At 38.3% G+C, this 25,153-nt stretch overlaps 1 protein-coding gene across 3 annotated transcripts in view; it reads left to right on the top strand.

Moving 5' to 3' along the window:
- The first annotated feature begins 1,709 nt into the window (after nt 1-1,709).
- RHBDD1 (rhomboid domain containing 1) overlaps nt 1,710-25,153 on the top strand; it is a 1,445,444-nt gene continuing 1,422,000 nt past the window's right edge. For 2 of the 3 annotated variants that reach the window (XM_044070239.1, XM_044070237.1), the window contains exon 1: nt 1,718-1,818. The gene's annotated coding sequence lies outside the window, so the exon portion shown is untranslated. Of the gene's footprint in view, nt 1,819-25,153 lie in introns of all 3 variants that reach the window. The other variant, XM_044070240.1, reaches the window with a different exon arrangement.

Here is a 25,153-nt window from a genome sequence, read left to right as displayed (position 1 = left end):
GCAACCCTATCCTAGAATCCTAGCAAACTATAATATTCTTTTGTTAAGATTAGAATATTGCTCACCATTAAATGCTCTACTTTAACCACAAAACCCACATACTGCAAGTCACCAAAAACAAAATCCTAAGGTTCATCATCTTCTCCCTTCCCAGTGAACATCATTGCTATACATTTTATAAAAAGCTTGGTTACCATTTACTTCAGGTTCTGGGCCCTGGGCCATATTTTGGTTGTCTGTTCTTCAGTTTGCGTCCCACAAGTCTATTGGAGTGGGCGGGGTTACATAATTACGCATGCACATTTTATGTTAATCAGCATACAGATTTATACCTATTGGTCTGCAGTGGGATTGACGGATGAGTTTACGGTGGAGGTGGGGTTACATCAAGGATCAGCTCTGAGCCCTTTCTTATTTGCAATGGTGATGGACAGGTTGACAGACGAGATCAGACAGGAGTCCCCGTGTTTTATGACGTTTGCAGATGACATTGTGATCTGTAGTGGGAGTAAGGAACAGGTGGAGGAGACCCTGGAGAGATGGAGAATGCTCTAGAGAGAAGAGGAATGAAGGTCAGCAGGACTAAGACAGAATATATGTGTGTAAATGAGAGGGAGGATAGAGGAATGGGGAGGATGCAAGGAGTACAGGTGGCAAAGGTGGATGAGTTTAAATACTTGGGATCAATAGTTCAGAGTAACGGTGAGTGTGGAAGAGAGTACAGGCAGGATGGAGTGGGTGTACAAGAGTGTCAGGAGTGATTTGTGACAGATGAGTACCAGTAAGAGTGAAAGGGAAGGTCTATAAGAGGGTAGTGAGACCAGCTATGTTATATGGGTTGGAGACAGTGGCACTGACAAAAAAGGCAGGAGTTTGAGATGGATGTGGCAGAGTTAAAGATGTTAAGATTTGCACTGGGTGTGACGAGGGTGGACAGGATCAGGAAAAAGTATATTAGAGGGTCAGCCCAGGTTGGAAGGTTTGGAGACAAAGCCAGAGAGACAAGATTACGTTGGTTTGGACATGTGCTGCGGAGGGATGCTGAGTATATTGGGAAAAAGATGCTAAGGATGAAGCTACCAGGTAACAGGAAAAGAAGAAGGCCTAAGATAAGTTTTATGGATGTGGTGGGAGAGGACATGCAGGTGGTTGGTGTGACACATCAAGATGCAGAGGACAGGAAGAAATGGAAACAGATGATCCGCTGTGGCGACCCCTAACGGGAAAAGCCTAAAGAAGATGATTTCATGGCCTTTTGTCCAGATTTTTGATGTTTCCAAGTTGAGAGGTATTCGAGACCTTTCCAATTTACTTTCTGAACCAGACATTTGTTAACTTTACGAATTGTGGCACAAAATAAAGTGACTAAACCTGATTACTGCACAAAAATTATGCTGCCTAGTGCTCTATCCCGTAAACAAATTAATATATAACGCGCTTACCATTTATTTACAAATATTGCAAAAATATAGAAAACGCGGAAGTAAAATGGGTATACTCTTTAAAATTCCGAAACCATGCCGCTGCAATGTGTGCAAAACCTGTTTCATCAGCATAGCTCACAGTGCTAGTTTGTAATGCAGCTGACGAATCCCCGGTTTACAAACATTAAGGAAACAGCCACCAACGCCAAAATAATTGCGTGTGATACTTCTATGACAACTACGTCACTAACTTGTGAGTTTTCCCATAAATCATAGCGTTTGCGTGGCTTATTCGTTTCAAGACTATCAGTTTCTGTTCAGTGTTCGTAACGAATTTGTTGTGTGATTGCATAGTATGTTGTTTATGCCGTAAATGATAACTGCACCATAACCGGTGAGCTGCATTTAGTTGTTGTTGCTGCATTAGGATATGTTTATCTTTCAGCTTTAAAACAGTTAAGTAGTCGGTATTGTATAATATCACACTTGAAAGGCTCTTAACTTAAGTGGTAACATCAAGTCTGGTCTTAGAATATAAACATATTTGTATTAGCTTTATGGTTATTGAGCTGTACGAATACAATACTTAACTAATCATTTAAAGGACTGTAGCACATGCTACCTGTCGGCACAAATTTAGGCCAGATTAAATGGCACCTTTAAGTAATGCTTTTTACCATGTTAGTATATAATTAGAATATATGAGAAAGGGTTCTGTACATACAGTTATGAATATCAGTACGTGTATATGTATATGGTTTACCTTATAAAATCTATCGTTTGTGGCATGACATTTAAGATTATTTACTGGGTAATGACAGGTATTAAAGTGTTATGTTTCTTATTCTTTAGAATATATCAAGATTAATGCAAAATCAGACATTCCTTAAATAACTATATTTTAAAACTGTCCCCGATTTTGTGTCTTGACCGTAATTATTTTTGGCTTTGTCCCTGTGACTCTTGAACAAGGAGTTTGGAGCTATGTGAACCCCGCGTCTAGAAATTGTATATACTTTGTGAATATCTCATTATTTTAAAAATTAATAATAAGGAAAAGGGCATCTTGTCAAAAATGTTATTGCTCTGTTGCTGACCGGTTGTTTAAATTTCTGATGTTCACCTATAAAATGGTCACTGCCCGATTTGCCAGGATAGAGTGCCCAGATGGCAAAAATATATGCCTCTTTCTAAAAACTAAGGAAGTAATTCTATGCAGTAAGTAACCACTGTAGGCCAAGCAATGTACTATTTTGTCTCTTAATGACTGGATGGGTAGATGTAAATTTACACCAGGGTTATCCTGTAGATCCCTGCTTGATTTGGGAGGTAGGCACTGTTAAGTATTTATAGAAGGTAACAAGAGTGAGAACTATTAAATACTTGTAAAGAGTGGTAAAAAACTTTTAAGTGTGTCTTTTGTGACATTTTACATTTATACTGATGCATATGTGACATATTTTATGCAGATTTTTTTGAAGAAAATTAAATTAGTGTTAACTAGGATGTAGAATGTTCTCTAATGATATGAACAATACTCTGGAATTTCTGAGGAGCGGAGATGTACTTTTTATATCGCCAGCAGCTCACCAGGTAGCACGTTTGCCTTTAATGCTGAGAAGATTACTAGACAGTGTGCTGTAGCCACGTATTAGAGGTTTGGATTAAAGTGCTGACAGTGGAATACCCTCTGGAGAGGGTGCTCTATTCCTGAAGTGCCATGATTTGGATGAGGTGTTAAATTGGGGTGCCATAAGCCCGAGTTCTTGGTAGTCTAAATGAATGTTGAAGATCTCATGACAATTAGTGGAAGAACAGAATGGAATTTCTCCAATGTCCGAGTCAGACTTCACCTAGTCCATATTAATATAACTATGGGTCTCCCCCGAAAATGTGCTTTAGGCCTAGCTAGAACAACATAGTTAACACAATGTAACTAAGCAAATAAGTAAATAAATATAGGGCTGAATGTGTCTTGCTTTTTGGAAATGTCAGGAGAGAAAGATTTCTTCAACTCAAAGGGCAACTTTACCCAAATGTAAGTTTTTCTCATAGCTGTATTGTTTTCCTTTCCTTTAATCCAACCATGTAGAGCGCCACATACAGAGAGAGAGAGCACAATTTTTGTAGCTCGCTCACTTTCTTCAGCCATAATTTATTTCTGTACACACCAGTTTGAATTCACAAAGTCTTGAATGATTGCTTTTGGTATTTATCACACCATCTGTGATATATAGGCTGGGAGGGATGGCTGCATCTCAGTCTTTTATGACCTTAAAAAGTAATTAGGCAGATAGTAAGGGGCTGCTATCAAAGAATGAGGATTATGCATGGCATTCCACCTAAACAGCTATTATGGAGCTTAAAAAATTTGGGAGAAATAATTAGCTTTCATCAAGAAGTATTACATATAGAGGGGGACTGGGATTTGATTTGCAGCAATGAGGATATTTTTGGGGGCTTAGAAATGGAAAATATAATGAAAAGGTCAATTTTTGAAGAAATTTATGAAAATATTTGTTATGAAAAATGTGAATTCAGTAGTAGGAACTTTGAGATAGTTTACATATTATTCACCAAGGTACAATAACTGGGCTACACTAGACAAATTATATTTCACTGGAACGTGCATTTAATTGAGAACTTTGATACATATCCATTAACCATTTCAGATCATGCAACAGTAATTACTAAAATAAAAATGCAGTGTCATGAAGTAAATATGACACTGGCACTTCCTACCTACTTGTTAAAAAGAGAGGAATTTAAGGAATGGGTTGTGGAAATTTTCTGGGATTTATTAGGGAAGTTAGAAAGTACTCCAGAGGTTATAACTGGTGAATAGGATAAAACGAAAGTGAAATTTAAAAAATAGGGTAGAAACAAAAGAAAAAGAGAAAGTTTAAAGTATTACAAGATAAGTGAAATCTCACAGAACAAAAAAGAGGCACGACTGCAGAGTGCTAAAGAAAAATCATTTAGCACCTGGATAATATGCTTGAGTTTAGAAATATTTATGTTAAGCAATAATAGCTCAAGGGCACAAAAGCTTTGGACCCAATGACTTAAGCAACAGAAAAGCAGAAAGGGTTGTTACCAAACTTGGGGAGCCTATAACAAGACAAACAACCAGGGATCTTGTAGAGGTACTAGAGATATTTTGGAAATGTTATGAAATTTTGTGTAAAGCAGAGAAGTGGTGAAACCAAGAAGAAGCACAAATGGAAATACTTATGGATGGCTTATGGAAGGCTTAAATATGCCAAGATAGATGAGGCTTAATAATTAACAGTTAAGATAGGAGGAGATGAGATAATAATGCTGATGTGTACTCAATCTTACAATAATGTAATGTAAGATAACTGTAGGAGTCTATCAGAAGAGGTCAGAAAAGTTTGGGAAGACAGATTAAATTTGCAATTCACAAAAAAAAAAAAAAACAATTAAAAAACTTGTGTATGGCTCCCAAAAACGCAGCAAAGTGTTTGTATAGATACTTTTATACCCAAAGCATAAGCCAAAGAACTTTTCCTCAGATAAATGGCAAATGTTGGAGGTGTAATGGGGAAAAAAGAGGTATCTGTTGAGCATATGTTTTCGGAATGTAATGAGTTGGCATACTTTAATAATTCCCCACAGAGTACTCTGTCAGGAGTACTGGGTAAGCAAATGAGTGTAACATAGGAAATGATGTTTTTGAGCTGGGATACAGGATCAAAACTGCTTGTATGTAGTAAGGGCTTGTTATGTTTACTTCTGGTGGCTGCCAAAAAAGTAATTACTAGAAAATGGAAATCTTAGTTTAAACTAACTGTACTTGAAACCGTGAATATTATAACTTGAGATAAAAGAACAGGAAGTGGGATCTTTAGAAAAGGGTAGGGTAGGAATAAATTACGTAGAAAAAAATGAAAATTGTGGGAACATTACAGGCAGAAAAAATGTTTTGCAGGAGCAAAGGTTTAAGAGAAGGCAGGCACTGGGCAATTTGTGATGTTCCTTTGATTATATAATATATATCAATGTATGCGATATATAACATTTGTAAATGTGAACTTGTTAATATGGTTTCACTATCTTTATATAAATGTAAGGTTGCTTGTGTCACAAGTGATAATTCAGTAAAGGTGTTTAAAGAAGAAGAAAGTAATTGGGTAGATCACTAATTCTATCTTAAGAGTCAAGTAAATGTTTAAGCCTAGAAACTGTCTGGTTGCAGTCAGTCTTTTATGTGTTTATCAGTTGTGGATGACCAGCTTTATACCTCAGCAAGAAGATGCGACTTTACTGACAGGCAGAGAAGAACTGCAAGTACTAAACTTCATCAGTGCATTTTACTAAAGAATGTAAATTATGAGACTTTAGAAGTCATGTTACTTCGCCCTGCATACTTTCCCAGTGTGTGGACTTTATCACCCCCCCCCCTCAGTATCGTAATATACTAATTCTGAGGTCATTGTATATTGGAATGAATCAAATATTCTGTTTTTCCCAAGATAGTGTGGCTTCAAAATCAGTGTGCATATTTAATCTATACATGGGGGCTGCAGGCAAAAACATTATTATATTAAGTATAATTGTAAGCCAGTCTTTTGTTTAATATATACAAATCCTACCAATGGTGTACTAGCTAATATTAATGATCATATGAACAGTGCTACAAAGTGGCTTTTCTATGTTGATATTTGTTTTTACAAATGTGAGATTTGATTTTACTGCTATTACATTTATGATAATTACCATATGTAAATGTTGGATACATGAGCTGTATTATGTATATGTGTGTGTGCATGTATGTATAAATATGTATATGTGTGTGCATGTAAATTTACTTGAGGTATAAGGATAAAGTGTCTTGATAACTGGAGAAGCCATGAGTCATACACAGTCTTATACCACATACAAGAACCCCTTATAGCCTATTTGTACAGTTTTCTGTATGTTAAGACGAGTGTTTCTCATTGACTTCAAGAGCTACATTAATTGCATGTGTTTCTGCTGAACAGGACTTTAGATATGTTGTATAGGTTTTTATGATCGGACAGTCTCATGAATTATTCTCCAATAGTTCCTGAAGTAATTTTTAATGTCTTTTGCTGATATTGTAGTTCATTTGTTTGATGTATTTAGTATATTCTTGAGATTTGCCTTATGGCTTGTTAACTTAATATTTTTCATTATGTTTTTGTATTGCTGATGACTTACTTGAATTACCCTCTGCTCAGATGGCATTTTATTTCCCCAGACAAACAGATGTTGTATAATCCTGCAATCTCATCTTCATCAAGCCTTCTCTAATCTTTGTCAGTGATCAGAACAAAATACACTCCAGATTAACCATAGAAGAAACCGTGTTATGCTTTTTTCTTCTCTTCACAGAGCCCCTCAATTTCCTGTCCTTACAATCTCAGATAATGGCAACCACATTATTCCTTTTGTAACAGAGTACAAATACTTAGGTCTAACCTGTGACTCTACAAGTAAGCTTTACCACCCACACAGATAATATCATTACTAAAGTTCTCTCACAACTGAAAATCGGCTATAGGCTATCGGATCTACTAGCTCCTCCTGTCTTAACTAGAAAACTATCTTCCTGTACTGTATTTACACTCTGCTTGTAACATGAAAATACCTGGTCATTGTGAGTGAAATTGCCAGATTTGACCTATTTACTCACACCCATGTACACCATTGTAACCTTCTAAATGACCTAAATTGGCTGCCAGTCATTTTCTATGCATTGTTCTATATAAAATTCTAATGATGATTACTGCCCTCTTCTGAAAAGAAAACTCCTACTCACATACCTCTCAACCTCCAGATCAGAGAATCGGGGACAAAGGACCTTAAAATCAGGGGTATTCAGGGACACCTAATTAACATAAGATATACATATTTAAATAAGTGCATCAGTGGACACGCCCACCCATACATAAAGACAGGGCATCATTTTAAGCATTTTTTTATTAGAGAATTATATACATTGACATGCCAAAATAGAGGATTATTCATATTTTTCAGAAAACTGTATAAAATTACAGTAAAGTAAGACATACTCACCTCACCCCCCCATAAAAGACCGGTGCTTTTATAGAATGGAAGCAATACTTGGAATAAGGCAAGTACATTCAGACTATTGATTCACCTTCAGCATCTTGGCAGGCAGAAGTAGTTTCTGCAGCTGATGCCGTGGAGGAATGTTCTTTGTTGTAAGCAGCTGTTACTTTTCTTGCTGCTTCCAGCATGTCCTTAGGATGTTTTACACAGTAGCAGTCATTGTCCTCGTTCATCTTTATTGCTAATAAAGAGTTTAATGTTTTTGGGGCAAGTGACTGTCTGAGCTCAGTTTTTACTTGCGAACCATGCTGAATGCCCGTTCTGCTTCACTGTTTGAGTACGGCAAACAGAACACTTCTCATTGGCTTTTGAAAAGTTGGGAGGACTTGTACTGGAGGGCTCCTCAGCATCATTGACCAATACTTAAAAAATTAGATGTGTCACATCCATATTACCAGTCAATCATCTGATGTACTGAAAACTCATCTATCAGTTTGCATCGCTCCACTCGTGAACTATAAAAAAATGAGACAAGTGCCAGTATCTGCTATAACAGTTGAAGAAAGCTGCAGTTTCATAGCTGGATCCAACAAACTGGCCATGTTCTGCAGCAGGTGATCTTTGCAGGGAACTGCTTTTTTATTTTTAATAGCCCTGCAGAGTAAAATTGTTTGGCTCTCTTGAATAGTTTTTGCTCCATTGTAGTACCCCTGTTATCATCCGAATTTTCATCCAAATATGTTTCAACATCAGGACCAATATGAATTTCACCATCTTCTAAGATGTTGTCCTGCACTTTAAGAATTGCATCAATGCTACTTATATTGCCCAAAAACTGCCTTGCAGTTTGTGGCTTCAGCACCCTACTACCATATGCCTGCAGTACTTTGTGGATCTCATTATGCAATGTGAGCAATTTGCTTTCCCTGCTTTGCATTTGCATATTGAAGTTATGCAGTGGTTCAATGGCATACTGCAGGAAGAAGAATGTCAGCTTGATGTCATGGCTCTACAGTCTTTCAGTTATTAGATCCACTTTAATAGACAGTGGTTCATATGACAAGTATGATCTCAGGGTGGGCCACAAGGCAAGCATTCTTTTTATGACTTTTGACATACTCAGCCATTGAGTGGGAGCATATCTGATAATTTTGAGAGGTTCAATATCCACAAACAGTGCAAACTCTTTCAGCTTCTGCTGACTCTGTGCACTGCTGGAAAAGTGACAATGTCAGATATAATTTCCTCCACAGGTACAGCCATTGCCTTTACACCAGATTAAATACATAAATCTGCAATGTGCACAAGCAGCCCATGTTGAAAATATGTGGATTAACTTCTTTTAATCTGGATAGCACTGAATTCTGCTTACCAGTCATGGATGCAGCATTGTCTGATGAATAAGCCACCATGTTGGTCACAGGAATGTCAGACTTGCTCAGAGTCTCCATTACACAGTCATAAATGGCTTGGCCAGCTCCACTGATGCAAGCAGGCATGTCAAGGAATCTTACAATGTTTTTACCAGTGGCATCGTAAAAAGAAAACAAAATCACAAGCAGCTCGTCATCCCCCATGTCTGTACTTTGGTCAAGGTACAAACAGTATGGCACTTTCTGGCAAGCTTGTGCAACATTCTGCTGATACTTTGGCCCCATTACATCTCCTAAAATGCAAGCAGGCTTTTTTGGTCCACGGGTCATTTTGTGTATCACTTCCGGGTCCATGCAGTACCTCTTCATGTACTTCAGGAAGTGATCCCCAGTTGTAAACGGCAAGTTGTGTTCAGCAAGTAGGCCCATAAAGGCTACTTCAGCCTCCAACACTTTAGCATTGGTTTTCTGAGTGGCAAACAGTTCTGTCCCCTTCCTCCTTGTCGAATGCTCGGTGCTCATCTTGTGCTTCTCGGTGTCCATATGCCGATGTAAATCATTCCTCCCTCCATGTCCAACATTGATATTAGTAGCACATGTCTTGCAAAATGCATAGCCTGGACCACGCCTGCTTTCTGTTACCCAGTCAAAGGTGACATTCCAGCTACTTTGGAATGCGGTCATTCACTTCTTCTTTTCAGAGGCAGCATCTTCAGAGAAGAAAAAAGGGGATGTAATTAGAAGGCTTCAAGGTAATTCACAGGTGTGCTGTGATGCTACACTTTTACGTAAAGTAAACAAAGCTGGTATGATGGCAAACAGTAGTCAAAAAAATTCTTACCCTTCTGAGTTGTTGCACTATAACAGTGTAAGAAACTTTGTATTGCACCACATTCCATTGTGGCTTGTACCATGCTGTTCTGTGATTCAGCCATGCCTTTGCTTCTGAAGAAAATTAATGATTCAGATAAAAGATGAGAATGCAAACCAGAAACCTCTAAATGTGTGTGCAACTCAGTAAACTGAGTAATACACAGCACCACACATACTCAAAATGAGAGTAAGCATTATTGCAAATGAATAATGCATACAGGAAAAAATAATAAAAATAACTCGTAATGCATCCAAGAAAAACCTTATTATTGCAAATAATTCATAGCGTATTCAGGAAAATCTCACTACTGCAAATGACTATGGATCCAAGTAAAAGCACATCACTGCAAATAATTCATAATACACCCAAGGTAATTGTTGCAAATGATTCATAACATGTCTAGGAAAATGCTTATTGCAAATAATTCATAAGAGACACAAACGAAAGCTCATCACTGCAAATGTTTCATAACATTTCCAAGAGAAAGTGCATTATTACAAATGATTCATAACATGTCTAAGAATATGCTTATTGCAAATAATTCATGAGAGACCCAAGCGAAAGCTCATTACTGCAAATGTTTCATAACATTTCCACGCGAAAGCAGATTGTTGCTAATGATTCATGACGTGTCTAAGAAAATGCTTATTGCAAATGATTCATAACATGGTGAAGAAAATGCTTATTGCAAATGATTCATAAAAGGCCAAAGAGAAAGCTCATTATTGAAATCAGGGCCTCCTGTGAATCAACTCAGAACCTATATTCCTGTGCCAGTTTCACCAGCAACTGGGTCCATACGTCAACTGTCCAGATTTTCGTAGAATGTCCAGATGTTTACCCCATATTTTTGGTCTGTTCCTCTTAAAAGTTGTGGCTTTCTGGATTTTTGTGGCAAATCAGTGAGGACTGAATTCACTAAATAATGATTACCATTTCAGTTTCATGTCATCCTTCAGAAAATAAATGGTAACACAAGAACTTTTATTCTAGTGACTTTATAATTTAATAAGAGCAATACTTAAAAATTTGTCCCCCCATTATTTTTGGATTTGACCAGATTTTTTCCCATATGAAATAACTTTTAGGCGCAATAAATAACCTTGCTAGAGAAGTCACAGGAGTATAACTTTTATTAATAGTACATGACTATCAACAGTTTCAGAGCTTTTTTTGTTTGCTTTAACTAGTTGCTGACCACAGCCTTACTGTCAGCAGAGTTTAAAATATAGAGACAGTAACTAGAGGTTAATCACCAAGAGCTTTTCAACAAGTCCATCATGACAGTAGTAAATTAGTACTCCGTTCTTCACTAAAACTGCTAGATAAGATTCAGTATTTTTCTGCAAGAAGGTAAGCAAGTCACCTGAAAAACTACTATTCAGAAAGGGCATGATTCATCACTGTGAATCATTATCATTCAATGCTTATTGCAAATGATTCATAACATGGTGAAGAAAATGCTTATTGCAAATGATTCATAAAAGGCCAAAGAGAAAGCTCATTATTGAAATCAGGGCCTCCTGTGAATCAACTCAGAACCTTATTCACATTTTCTGACAACTACAACCACCACAGAAAACGCGACTAAGCATGCATAGTTAAAAATAAACAAAAATAAAATGAAACATTTGAAAAGTAAAGAAAAATAAAGCATAGATATCAAAAGACTAAATCCAGAATAACACTCAAAACGCTAAAATGCAGAGGAGGAGCGAAGCAAAACAGCTCATTTCTGTGACTTCCAGAAGGCAAACACAAATTATGTTGTGGTCCTGCAATGTCTGTAACCCATAAAGCACAAAGATCTAATAAACTAACTCTGTGAGATACCCAGCAGTCATCTTATTACTCTCCAGAACTTGCTCTCTGAATAGGTCATCAATTATTAATTTACAGCATTACTAACTGCACTTGTTCTATGTATTACAGGCACACTGACAGCAGACAGACCTTACTTTCCACCCATCCTCATAAGCCTACTAAAAGCAGTCTGACTTCAAGTACTACGTGGACTTAAAAAGGCTCAACTCATACGACATATTATGAGACATACACTTGAACTGCTTTGCTTCAACTAGCAACATTTCAAAGATCCTTAAGTAAATCCCTTAATCTGCATGCTGCAAGAAGGACATCATTCTAGGGCAATTAAGAAGGAAACAGATTAATAAATAACACAAGCACTCACATAAATACAAGTCAAGAAAGAAGAAAAAGCAGAATAATGGTGCACTGCAGCTTAATTATCAGGCTAGCAGAGAAACGTCCGTCTCTTCTTGGTCCCAGCAGCTTCATGCCAGCCTCCTTTCCACTCTTGTATGATAGGTGGCAACCCTAGTCCCCAATCAGTTGTCGTTAAAAATTTCTTGCAAGAATGAAGCATTTTTAACGGCTGAAGTCATCTTCTTCACAAAGAGTTTGGGAAGTTTCTAACCTACACATTGGGTATAACTACCCCAAACAGCAGAATCACAATTTTGGGTTTCATCAGTGAACACGTAAAAACAATGAGTAAAACGAAACTCTGTCATTCAAATTGCACATCCACACGCCCATACCTCTCAACTGTCCAGATTTTCGCAGAATGTCCAGATTTTTCATATTTTTAGTGTATTTTCATAAAATTTGTGGTTTTCTGACAAATGACTGGGATGATCTGAGTCACTAAATCATGACATACACTTGTTTCAGACTTCAAATCTTTAAGAAAATGCATGTTAACACACGTTGAGAGGTATGCAGCTGAGACACATGGAGCAGCATGGTAGATACCTTTTTGTATCACTAACTGTATAGGGTCTAGATTATGAAGGCTTTCTGTTATGACAAAATATAAACACACTCCTCTTTCTGGCCTTCTTATGTGATTTTTAAAGGCCAGTGCTATGATTTTTAATGCTGAGTGGCTGAGAGACAAGAATAGTTGGTCTGTGCCTCTGTTTATTTGTCATTTGATCTCCCTCTCAAATAATTGCAGTGCCACAAGTTGCTGTATTTTTGATCATACTGTTACTAGGGCAAAATTAAGACTGCAACATTTATGCATCATCTTAATACATGTTTAATTTAATATTCTTATGTAGTCATTTATTTATCTTTATACAACTTTATTTTACAAATTTAACTACTCATTTGTATTTCTATTTCCATTACTACATTACACAGTACATACGTACCAAATGAAACCCTTAACCGAAGTACTAACTTTATTACCAACAACCTACATCACCAAACATTCACCCCTACTTCATGCTCCACCAAAAAACACACAAACTGTTTTTTAAACATTCCCAGTAGTTTTTGTGGGGGTCAGAAAAAACACGCACTAAAAAACCCAAACAATTAAGTCATAACCACTACCCCCCATAAACAAGCAAACCCCCTAAGCAAGGCAGGAATATTTCCCATAAACGTCTCTGATTACTCTAAATGACTGTGACTGTCACTCCAAACTATCACTCATTTAGTGCTGCAGAATCTTGTTACTTATTATACTAATCATGACAACAAAAGCCTAAGCTATATAGGGCTTGTGGGGAAGCAGGATGACAGCATGGGTTGCAAGCACAGCTGAGACACAAGGAAGTCATATTTATGTGCCAGATAGATTACCTGCAAAAACACACTTCTAAAACATGTTCCAGTTATACATTTCCAGGAAGCCAGGGTTAAACCCCCAACCATACAAACACACACACACCACAAAGCAGCCTATTTTATATACCATATTGCCATCCCTCCTCACCATCCACACTAAAGAACTTAAGCCATGGTAAATTTAACCCCCCTGCATTTCTGACTGTTTTTAGAGCAGCTTACTTACCTGTTAGTAAAAATAAATCAAAATCCTCGATAGGATCAAAATGCACGGTGATGGACCAGATACCAGACCACAGACCTCCCAGGAGCAATTGACTCCACACACCCACGAACGATGAACCATGGCAAGCTGGAGCTATAAAATTCCTCCTCTCAAGATCAGATCGTCGAATCCTCCAGTCTCCACAAGTATGACTCAGTCCAGGTGCTGGTGTGCTGACACTCGGTCTTCCTCGATCTCGAGTGTGCATCCTCGATTCCAACCATGAACAATGAATAATATTCTTCTCTCCAATAGCTGTCCTGAGATTGTTAGTCTTCCACCATGCCAGTGCTGCCTTGATATGCAGACTGAGCGGACCTAATTGAGCCGTTCATCCATACCAGGTCCGCTGCAGCTGCTAAAGTTCCGCTTCGGCTGTGCATAAGGAAATGATCATTGAAGCATGCTGGCTGACTGCATACAAAACAGGTGCAGTAAAGCAATGCTGTAATTGGCTGAGACGTCTACAGCCAGAACAGAGCGTGCTTTACTGGAGATCTTGGGTGTATTTGCACCCAAAACGGGTACTCAGGAAAGTAAGCTTATTTAAGCTAAAGCGGGTGCTCCCGGTTATTTCGGGATGATTGAGAGCTATGCCTACTCTGGGAACAGCCCTACTCCCTAAGGAATTCACAGGATAACTTAGTGTCAGTCAAACATCCCACATTTAAAGCAATCAGTGATGAGCAAGCCTTCTCACAACTAGCGCCTGTTCTCTGCAGCAAATTATCAGATGAGAGTAAACGTCACAATATTCCCACTAAATGTAAGAAAACCAATTCTGAGCACCTCTTTAAGGAAGTTGCTTGTAAATACTTTAGGGATAATGGTTAAACTCTTTTTAAAATGCTTGAATCCTAACAATGCTTACAGCCTCTCAACTGTTCTCCTTTGTCTTTCAGTTCTTCTTACTCCTGTGTTCTCTTCTTAGTCTCTAGGTCTGTCTCTGTGTAATCTTGTTTTTTTACTCACTTCTGTTTGAGTTTTTTCTTTTTTAAACCTTTAAGAAACAATTTCTTGTAGCCATACTGTTTTGCAACCCATGTAAACTGATTACCCTCCGTGTAAACCTGGTGCTTTATTAGAAATGCCTAAAACTGGTATATTCATCTATATGAAACTAACACTTTTTATCACATTTGAAGTGTATAGCTTAAGTTTCCTTCCATGTTTATTGACTCTGAGCCTGGCTCTTGGCTGAAAAGGATCTTTGGACCAGTCCACCTTCCCGGTTACTAAGTATTTAATAAAAATAGTAAAATAAGTAATAAATAGTTTAGACACCAGGAGCTAGTACTTGGTAATTTTTTTTTCCTGCTAATGCTGTTTGCTGTATTTTATTTATTCTTTTTCTTTTTTTTTTCATTCTAATAAGAATAAATGTTGCTTCTAGGATGTTGATTTACGTAGACAGTGTTTTTTTGACTATTGTTTTTGCTGATTTTATGTATTGAATGACAGGTTACTTTCTTGCACATTGTAGTGAATGGGAAATGAGGTCTTTATTTCAGTTTGTTTATTTTTATTTTCTTCAACATATTAAAGGAAATTTAGCATAGGTCTGGGTTTAGGTTGTTGCTTTTGGTGAACTAGTTTGTTTTTTGGGGTATCATTGTCTCTCTTTTAGGTAAGCAGTGTATATTTATGTATTTGTGTTGCATTTCATGAATGGGAAATGGGTCTGTTTTGTTTTATTTCATTCAGTATTTATAAATTAAGGGTGGATTTACATTTACAGGGTTGTTTTAGTTGGGCTAGATTTTGTTTTTTGTGAGTATCATGTTTTTGTATGTATACTGTGTAAATGCTTACCTTCATTTTAACAAGTAGTTTTAATATGAAAATTTAGGAGAATTTTGGTAACTGATGACACTCCAGTGGCGTATATAAGCTGTTAATAATGAATTAAGAGTGCAGATAAATGGCAGTGATGTATTAGGGTCTAGATAAAATGTATCTGTGTGATGTACCAGGTATGTATTTTTATCACACCTTCTTTTATAAAGGGCTAACCTTTAGAAGGTGCATGTACATACATATATATAAATATCCAAACCAAAAGGTAAAAAAGTCACACAGACAAACCATGCAGTAAAAAAAAAAAATAACAGGAAGAAAGACTCAGCCAAGCTAGAGCCTGCACTATGTAATACCTTAACCATATGAACCACAGGCATGGGCATTCAGAAGCCATGTAATTGAAATACTGGAATGCCCTTAATGGGTCATTTGTATATATCCCACAGGTCTCTACTACAGGAGTTTTAAGGTATTACACAGTGAAGAGTCTAGCTTGGCTGGTTCTTTCTTGCAGTTTTTCACAGTGTGTGTTTGTGTGTGTTTGTGTGTGTTTGTGTGTGTATATATATATATATATATATATATATATATAATACACACACACACACACACACACACACACACACACACACACACACACACACACACAGTGGATATAAAGTGTCCACACCCCTGTTAAAATGCCAGGTTTTTGTGATATAAAAAATGAGATCATAATAAATCATTTCAAAACTTTTCCCACCTGTAATGTGACCTATAACCTGTACTTTTCAATTTTAAAGAACAAATCTGTTAGGGGAAAATATAAAAAATAAAAAAAAGCAGGTTGCATGTGTGTGCACACACTTTGGTGAAGTACCTTTTGATTTAATTACAGCATTCAGTCTTCTTGGGTATACACCTGCCGTCAGTTGAAGAGACTCTGATTAACCCCAAATAAAGTTCAGCTGTCCTAGTAGGATTTTCCTGACATTTACTCAGTTGTCTGCTACAGCAAAAGCCGTGGTTCACAGAGAGCTTAAAAAGCATCAAAGTGATCTTCATTGTTGAAAGGTATCCGTCAGGAAAAGGGTACAAAAAAAATTCCAAAGCATTGGAACACAGTGAAGGCAGTCATCAAAAAGTGAAGAAAATATGGGACAACAGTGATGTTGCAAAGAACTGGACGTTCCTCCAAAATTGATGAAAAGACGAGTCTAAAACTGGTCATGGAGGCCAGGAGACCTATAGCAACACTGAAAGAGCTGCAGGAATTTCTGACAAGTACTGGTTGTGTACTACATGTGACAACAGTCTCCCATATTCTCCATATGTCTGGACTATGGGGTAGGGTTGCAAGATGGAAGCCTTTTCTTACACAGAAAAACATCCAGGCCCGGCTAAAATTTGCAAAATAATACATTGTCTCCCAAAAGTATGTGGGAAAATGTGTTATGCTCTGATGAGACCAAGGTTGAACTTTTTGGCCACAATTTCAAAAGGTACATTTGGCGCAAAAACAGCACTTCGCATCACCAAAAGAACACCATCCCCATGGTGAAGCATGGTGTTGGCAGTATCATGATTTGGGGTTGGTTTTCTTCAAGTGGAACTGAGGCTTTAATCAAGGTGGAGGGAATTATGAACAGTTCCAAGTACCAGTCACTTTTGGTCCAAAACCTTCAGGCGTCTGCTAGAAAGCTGAAAATGAAGAGGAGTTTCATCTTTCAACACAACAGTTCCCCCAAGCATACATCCAAATCAACAAATGAATGGCTTCACCAGAAGAAAATTAAAGTTTTGGAATGGCCCAGCCAGAGCCCAGACCTAAATCCAATAGAAAATCTGTGGGGTGATGTGAAGAGGGCTATGCACAAGAGATGCCCTAGCAATCTGACAGATTTGGTGCGCTTTTGCAAGGAAGAGTGAGCAAATGTTACCAAGTCAAGATGTACCATGCTAATAGGCTGCTACCCAAGAAGACTGAATGCTGTAATTAAATCAAAAGATGCTTGTTTAAGGGTGTGCAGTTATGCAACCAGCTTATTGTACGTTTTTTATTTTTATATATTTTTCCCCCTAACAGATTTTTTTGTTTTTCAATTGAATTGTACAGGTTATAGGTCACATTAAAGGTGGGAAAAGTTTTGATATGATTTATTGCGGTCTCATTTTTTTATATCACAAAATCCTGGCATTTTAACAGGGGTATGTACACTTTTTATATCGCGTGTGTGTGTTTGTGTGTGTAATATATATATATATATATATATATATATATATCTGTATATTTACACACATACACATATATATATATGTATAGATTTCCACACAAATGTACACAGTGTATGCATGTCAATACATATGTCGATACATAATGCATCCGTATTTTATTTATTTGACATTTGACCGGGCTAGTCCAACTGGATACATGTCCATTTTCAGTAGAGACCCAGGGAGATATGCTCCACATTAAGCTAATAATACAGGACAGCAAAAACTCAAAAAAATATTTAAATACATTATTCATGAAGATTTTCAACAAAGAACTTATTTTTTTAGAAAGTGAGTAGAGAGTTTAACAAAGCAATACAGTACTATTTACATGGTAAAGGGTATGACATTAGTGAGTACAGTGTTTAATACAGCAATACAGTACTATTTACATGGATAAGGGTGTGACATTCAACATAAAGTATGTTAGGAATGAAGGTACAGATTGAAATTAAGTATTCAGATTGTCTTAAAATATAACTCTAAAACACAAGAAAGTTTGTATATATACACTTAAACAAATGTTACACTCATAGTAAAAAGATAGTTGGTCTATATACAGATGGAAGACTTTTACTCACAGCAGAATGAATGTACAAAGAACAAACTCAGTGATATTTCCCTGGGAGTAGGAGAGTAAAAAAGCGGGTAAGGGAAGGATTACTAATCCCACACTATGGGTTTTGGGTGCGAGGTATACGGTAATGTTGCTCTGGGGAGTGTATTAAATGTTGTCTAGTGAAAAAGGTGTTTAGGAAGTATTCTGCAAGCACTTCCTCTGTCCAGAGTAATAGTGATATGCAAAGGTATGCAGTATGGCCTCTGCCCTTTGCCTATACTAGGCTATCTGCCTCAGTAGGTCTTTTCTTCTTTTCCTGTAGGTAATGACAAAGGGGGTCTGTAATTTCCTCTCAAAGTACAGGAGCCACAAATCAGTTGTTTCAGATGACTGTCCTAGAAATATATTAGGATAGTAGATAGAGGTCTCACTACATATGTGGCCCTCAGTTTTAAATTTCTTAGTGATCACAGTGGTGCAGCGGTTAGTGTTGTCACCTCACAGCAAGAGCTTCTCCAGTTTAATTCTCTGCTGGAGCGTCTTCTGTGTGGAGTATGCATGTTCTCCCCGCAGTCAATTGACATTTAAAGACATGCAGGTAGATGCGTGCGTGAATGGGTGTGCCTTCTTTGAAGGTAGGGCGTCGGGCTGGCACCTCGGCACAGTAAAAATCCACTGCCAATCATTAGCGGACCAGAGTTCTGCTGTGGCGATCCCTAACCGGGAAAAGCCGAAAGACATTAGTTTTAGTGAACACATCTTTCCTGGTGTATAGAACGTTCGCAGGTTTTATAAAGTGTTACAACAGCATGAAGCAGGATCCAAAAATGGGGTGTAGAATTACTGCCTTGTATTTTTACTTAGTCCACTAGATGGAAAGGTTTTAAAAGTTTATCTTGGTGGTATGGCTAGTTGGCAAAGCTAAGCTGGGATTCTTTAGGGGGCTTGTGGCTGAAATTCATCATCATCATCTTCTTTCGGCTGTTCCCCTTAGGGGTCACCACAGCGGATCACCTGTTTCTATTTCTTCCTGTCCTCTGCATCTTGCTCTGTCACACCAGCCACCTGCATGTCCTCTCTCACCACATCCATAAACCTTATCTTAGGCCTTCCTCTTTTCCTGTTACCTGGTAGCTTCATCCTTAGCATCTTTTTCCCAATATACTCTGCATCCCTTCTCAGCACATGTCCAAACCAATGTAATCTTGCCTCTCTGGCTTTGTCTCCAAACCTTCCAACCTGGGCTGACCCTCTAATATACTTATTCATAATCCTGTCCACCCTCATCACACCCAGTGCAAATCTTAACATCTTTAACTCTGCCACATCCAGCTCAAACTCCTGCCTTTTTGTCAGTGCCACTGTCTCCAACCCATGTAACATAGCTGGTCTCACTACCCTCTTGTAGACCTTCCCTTTCACTCTTACAGGTACTCATCTGTCACAAATCACTCCTGACACTCTTCTCCACCCACTCCATCCTGCCTGTACTCTCTTCTTCACCTCTCTTCCACACTCACCGTTATGCTGTATTGACCCAAGTATTTAAACTCATCCACCCTCGCCACCTCTACTCTTTGCATCCTCACCATTCCTCTGTCCTCCCTCTCATTCACACACATATATTCTGTCTTAGTCCTGCTGACCTTCATTCCTCTTCTCTCTAGAGCATATCTCCATCTCTCCAGGGTCTCCTCCACCTGTTCCCTACTCTCACTACAGATCACAATCAAAAACACAATGCAACTCCTTCTGACATTCTCTGTACTTCTCCCTCAACACTCTCAGAGCAAACATCGCATCTGTAGTGCTGTTTCCCAGCATGAAACCATACTGCTGTTCACTAATCATCACATCCCTTCTTAACCTAGCTTCCACTACTCTTTCCCATAACTTCATGCTGTGACTGATCAATTTAATCCCTCTGTAGTTACTACAGCTCTGCACATCACCCTTATTCTTAAAAATCGGTACCAAAACACTTTTTCTCCATTCCTCAGGCATCCTCTCACTTTCCAAGATTTCAGTAAACAATCTGGTTAAAAACTCCACTGCCAATTCACCTAAACACCTCTATGCTTCCACAGGTATGTCATCTGGGCCAACAGCCTTTCCATTCTTCATTCTCTTCATAGCTATCCTTACTTCCTCCTTGCTAATCCATTGTACTTCATGATTCACTATCCCTACATCATCCAACCTTCTCTCCCTCTCATTCTCTTCATTCATCAACCCCTCAAAGTACTCTTTCCATCTCCTCAACACACTCTCCTCGCTTGTGAGTATGTTTCCCTCATTATCCTTTATCAACTTTACCTGCTGCACATCTTTCCTAGCTCGGTCCCTATGTCTGGTCAATCAGTACAGGTCCTTTTCTCCCTCTTTAGTGTCCAACCTTTCATACAATTCTTCATATGCCTTATCCTTGGCCTTCACCACCTCTCTCTTTGCCATGCGCATCATCTCCTTATACGCCTGTTTACTTTCTTCATCTCTCTGACAATCCCACTTCTTTGCCAACCTCTTTGCCTGTATACTCTTCTGTACTTCCTCATTCCACCACCATGTCTCCTTGTCGTCCTTCCTCTGTCCCGATGTGATACCAAGCACCTTTCTAGCCATCTCCCTTACTAGCTCTGCTGTAGTTACCCAGCTGTTTGGTAACTCTTCACTGCCACCCAGTGCCTGTCTTAACTCATCCCTGAACTCCACCTCACAATTACCCTTTTTCAGTTTCCACCATTTGTCCTTGCTGCTGCCCTCACACTCCTTCTCCTCTTCTTGATCACCAACATCATCCTACAAACCACCAACCTATGCTGCCTAACTACACTTTCTCCGGCCATCACTTTACAGTCTCCAATCTCCTTCAAACTGGCCCTCCTACATAAGATATAATCTACCTGTGTGCATCTTCCTCCACTCTTGTATGTCACCCTATGCTCCTCCCTCTTGTTAAAATACATAGTCACCACAGCCATATCCATCCTTTTTTGCAAAATCCGCTACCATCTGACCTTCTGCATTCCTTTGTTTAACACCATACCTACCCATCACTTCCTCATCCCCACTGTTCCCTTCGCCAACATGCCCATTTAAATCTGCTCCACTCACCACTCTCTCACCCTTGGGTACAGTCATCACCACTTCATCCAATTTACTCCAAAATATTTCTTTCTCATCCATTGCACACCCAACTTGTGGAGCATATGCACTAACAACATTAATCATTACACCAACAATTTCCAGCTTCATAAACATCACTCTATCCGACACCCTTTTCACCTCCAAAACACTCTTTGCATACTGTTCCTTCAGAATAACTCCTACGCCATTTCTCCTCCCATCCACACCATGATAAAACAATTTGAACCCACCTCCAATACACCTTGCCTTACTCGCCTTCCATCTGATCTCTTGCACACACAATATACCAACCTTCCTTCTGTCCATCATATCAGCTAGCTCTCTCCCTATACCAGTCATACTGCCAACATTCAAAGTTCCGACCTTCACTACCACAGTCCTAGCCTTTCTCCTCTCTTCCTGCCTTTGTCCATGCCTTCCGCCTCTTCTCCTCCTTCGGCCAACAGTAGCCCAATTTCCACCAGCACCCTGTTGGCTAACAGTACTGGTGGCGGTCGTTGTTAACCCGGGCCTCGACCGATCCGGTATGGAAATATTAACTGGTGACTGCATGAAAAGATTTGGCAAAGTTTTACGCCGGATGCCCTTCCTGACGCAACTCTCCCCATTTATCCGGGCTTGGGACCTGCACAAAGAAATGCACTGGCTTGTGCATCCCTAGTGGCTGGGTTGGGCTTGTGGCTGAAATTACCTCTACTAAAGTATGGGCCTTATCCTGTAGAATATGGAAGTAGTTAAAGGTGTGTTTGTCAATGATTGAACCCCAGCAGTTTAGAATATAAATTTCAATGAACTAGTGAAGTATTAAGACAGAAAATATAATAGACCACACTGTGACATAAGAAATAAACACTTATTAATTGTCTGTGAAACAAGCAGTCAAGAATGAACTTCAGCTGCATGCAATAAAAGTTAGCAACAAAATCTTGCCCTGGGTGCAAATATATTTTCTTGAAAAGGTGGTGATTTAGGGATGTCATGAATGTTGAGCATAATGCAACTGATTAAAATAGTTATGGTTGATAAGATAGTAATTTCCATAGAGACTGGGCTAAATCATGTCCATTAACCGGATGATTTGAAGCAAATCCTTAGACTCACCAGTAATATGTCAGTGCAGATTGAGTTGACAATTTATGATGAATGGAAGATCTTCCATATTGGATGTATGTATGCATGCCAGGAGCAGCAGTGGAGAGGGATCCCACAACTCAGCAGATGACTACCTGAAGAACCGACTTCAGTTGCCACTTACTAGGGGCATCCTTTCAAATAAAGGGCAGACTAGATAAGGGCTCTGTCTGGAAATTCACAGTGAGTATTCAAGCATTCAAGAAGGATGTTATGAATCCACAGTGTCGAGTACATTTGAGAGATCCAGAAGGGCAATCAGTGGTGACAGCAGATGGAATGTCGTCCTTAGCAGGTCATTAATAACCAGCAAAAGGCCTGCCTCTTCACTTACTGTAGATCAACATTTTCTACTGATGAGTGAGAGAAGACCATAAGATCTAAGATGGGAATATAACTTTCTTTAAAGCCTTTTCTCAGTAAACTTACCTATAAAAGGAAGATATAGCAATGTGCAGTGCTTTTCCACAACAAGTGGATCTTAAGGTTGTGGCTAAGTGTCTGTCTCTTTTTAATGAAGATGGAAACATTCCACAGTCTGACTGAGGACCTCCAAGTATACTGTAGGACCAGGATACAGTATTGCATGAGACTTTGACACCTTCGCCCTCGTGACCAAACCACACCAACCATGGGTAAATCCAGCATTACCCACACCCAGGCATGTGTTATTGCTTAATTAATCCACTGTATTGGTGCTGCATGCCATTTGTGGCATAGCCTGCATATTTATACAGTATATGGAATTATTCAGTACTGAAAGCTTAATTTATTTTCCACTGAGGTACAATGGCTGGTAGGATCTTTGTTATACTGTCTGGTAGCTCTTCTTCTATACATTGTGTACATGTGAGTTTTGGCTTGTGTTTTAACTGCATTTATGGTTAAATCTGTTCTTATTTTATTGTGACAGTATGTGCATTGTATGTGCAGCTTTTATCGGCTGTGGCTCTTAACTTTATGTGCTTCATAATGTGGTTGAATTGATACTTTGACTGTTTAATTTATTGGTGGGACAGTTCACGGGTCATCCCCCTGAAAAGAGGGTCCAGCCACTTGATAGAACAAACTAAATGCATATATAAAATTTTGTGTTTGTTTGTGTATTTTTCACATGTGCAGATACTTAGATGTTATACATGTGTGTGTGTGTGTGTGTGTGTGTGTGTGTGTGTGTGTGTATATATTTACAGATATAAGTTAAGATTTGAAAATGTATGTATCTATCCATATTTATTTATATATATATATATATATATATATATATATGTGTGTGTGTGTATGTATAATTTTATGCACAAACACACATACAACTATACACCCAGACATATAAACGTGGACATAGTAACTCCAATGCTTTGGACTCCTGCACAACTTATTCTGACAGTTAACAGAGAAGATTAAGGCCATGGGCTATAACCAAGCTGTTGTATGTAGTCCAGGCCAAGCTTTGATTCTGTAAGCCTGCATTTGCTTACTGAAGATGCCCATTTTTTATTCACTCTCAAGGGCTGTAACACACAGTTTTTCTTTTATACCAACAAAAACGACTTCTTTGGGGATGTTTTTTATTACATAGAATGTATGCAAAGAAAATGAACCTGTATTATACGTAACATGATTTGTCATTCACAAATAATGTTGAAGATTTTAAATTGAAAAGTGCAATGTTATTAATTGATTGCATTCTACCTTAGTGCATTTGTTGAATTATTTGAAATTAAATTAAGAAATTAACAGTCAGATTTTTAAGTATTAGCAGTGTTGCTGAAAATTAAAGTTTTAGTGAATTAATAAAAAGGCTGATTTGCATATTAACGACAAAAAAACAAAAAAAACAAAACACACTGGTGTATTGAATTTTCATCTTTTCCAGTCTGTCATTTGGTACTTTTAACTGACAAGCGCACCCATCGCTGTGATTGGCTGCCATTTACTAGCCAAGCTACTATACTCCAGCATTCAGTTTTTCAAAGTTATCATGGTAGGTCAGTCCTACTACTGAAATTAATCTTACAAGTAAGAGAACTGTCATAGTCATTGACAGGAAGTCAGGATGATGGCATTACTCTGAGACCGCATTTTTTCCCAACCATAAGGAAAGGACCTTTGCATCACAATCTTTAGCATAGCAGTCTAGCATTATTAGTGTTGGTAGTTGTTTGTACTGTGGCTGTATTGTTATTATCACTGTTATAGTTGTATTTCAGTATATGCATTTTGTATTTAGGTAGTGAGATGTTGCACTTTTTATTGATATCAGTAATTTTTGTGTATTCTTATACAAATGTGTATACACTTCGACCTTTAAGTAAATTTTTAATGGAGTTCATAAATGTTAGCTGTTGGAACATACACACACACACACACACACACACACACACACACACACACACACACACACACACACACACACACACACACACACACACATTACGATTATATGAGGTAGTGCCATCTGTGCCAGGGAGAGTAGGGCAGGGCATTTTTAACATATGCCCTGTCATTTGACTATCACACTGAATTGTACAGATGCTTGGGTTAAAAATGTATTTGTAAAGTTGCTTCGGTTAATAATACATAAACAGTGGGTCCTGCTGGACAGAAAAGAGATATACATGCACGTCAGACAGTATTATTATAACTGATTAAATGTGTATGTTTTAA

This window comes from Protopterus annectens, chromosome 4.part1 (assembly GCF_019279795.1).
Source record: "Protopterus annectens isolate FY-2018-M chromosome 4.part1, PAN1.0, whole genome shotgun sequence".
NCBI classification, from domain to species: Eukaryota; Metazoa; Chordata; order Ceratodontiformes; family Protopteridae; genus Protopterus; species Protopterus annectens.
Note: the sequence above shows the minus strand (reverse complement) of the source record. Positions and strands in the feature narration are given on the sequence as shown.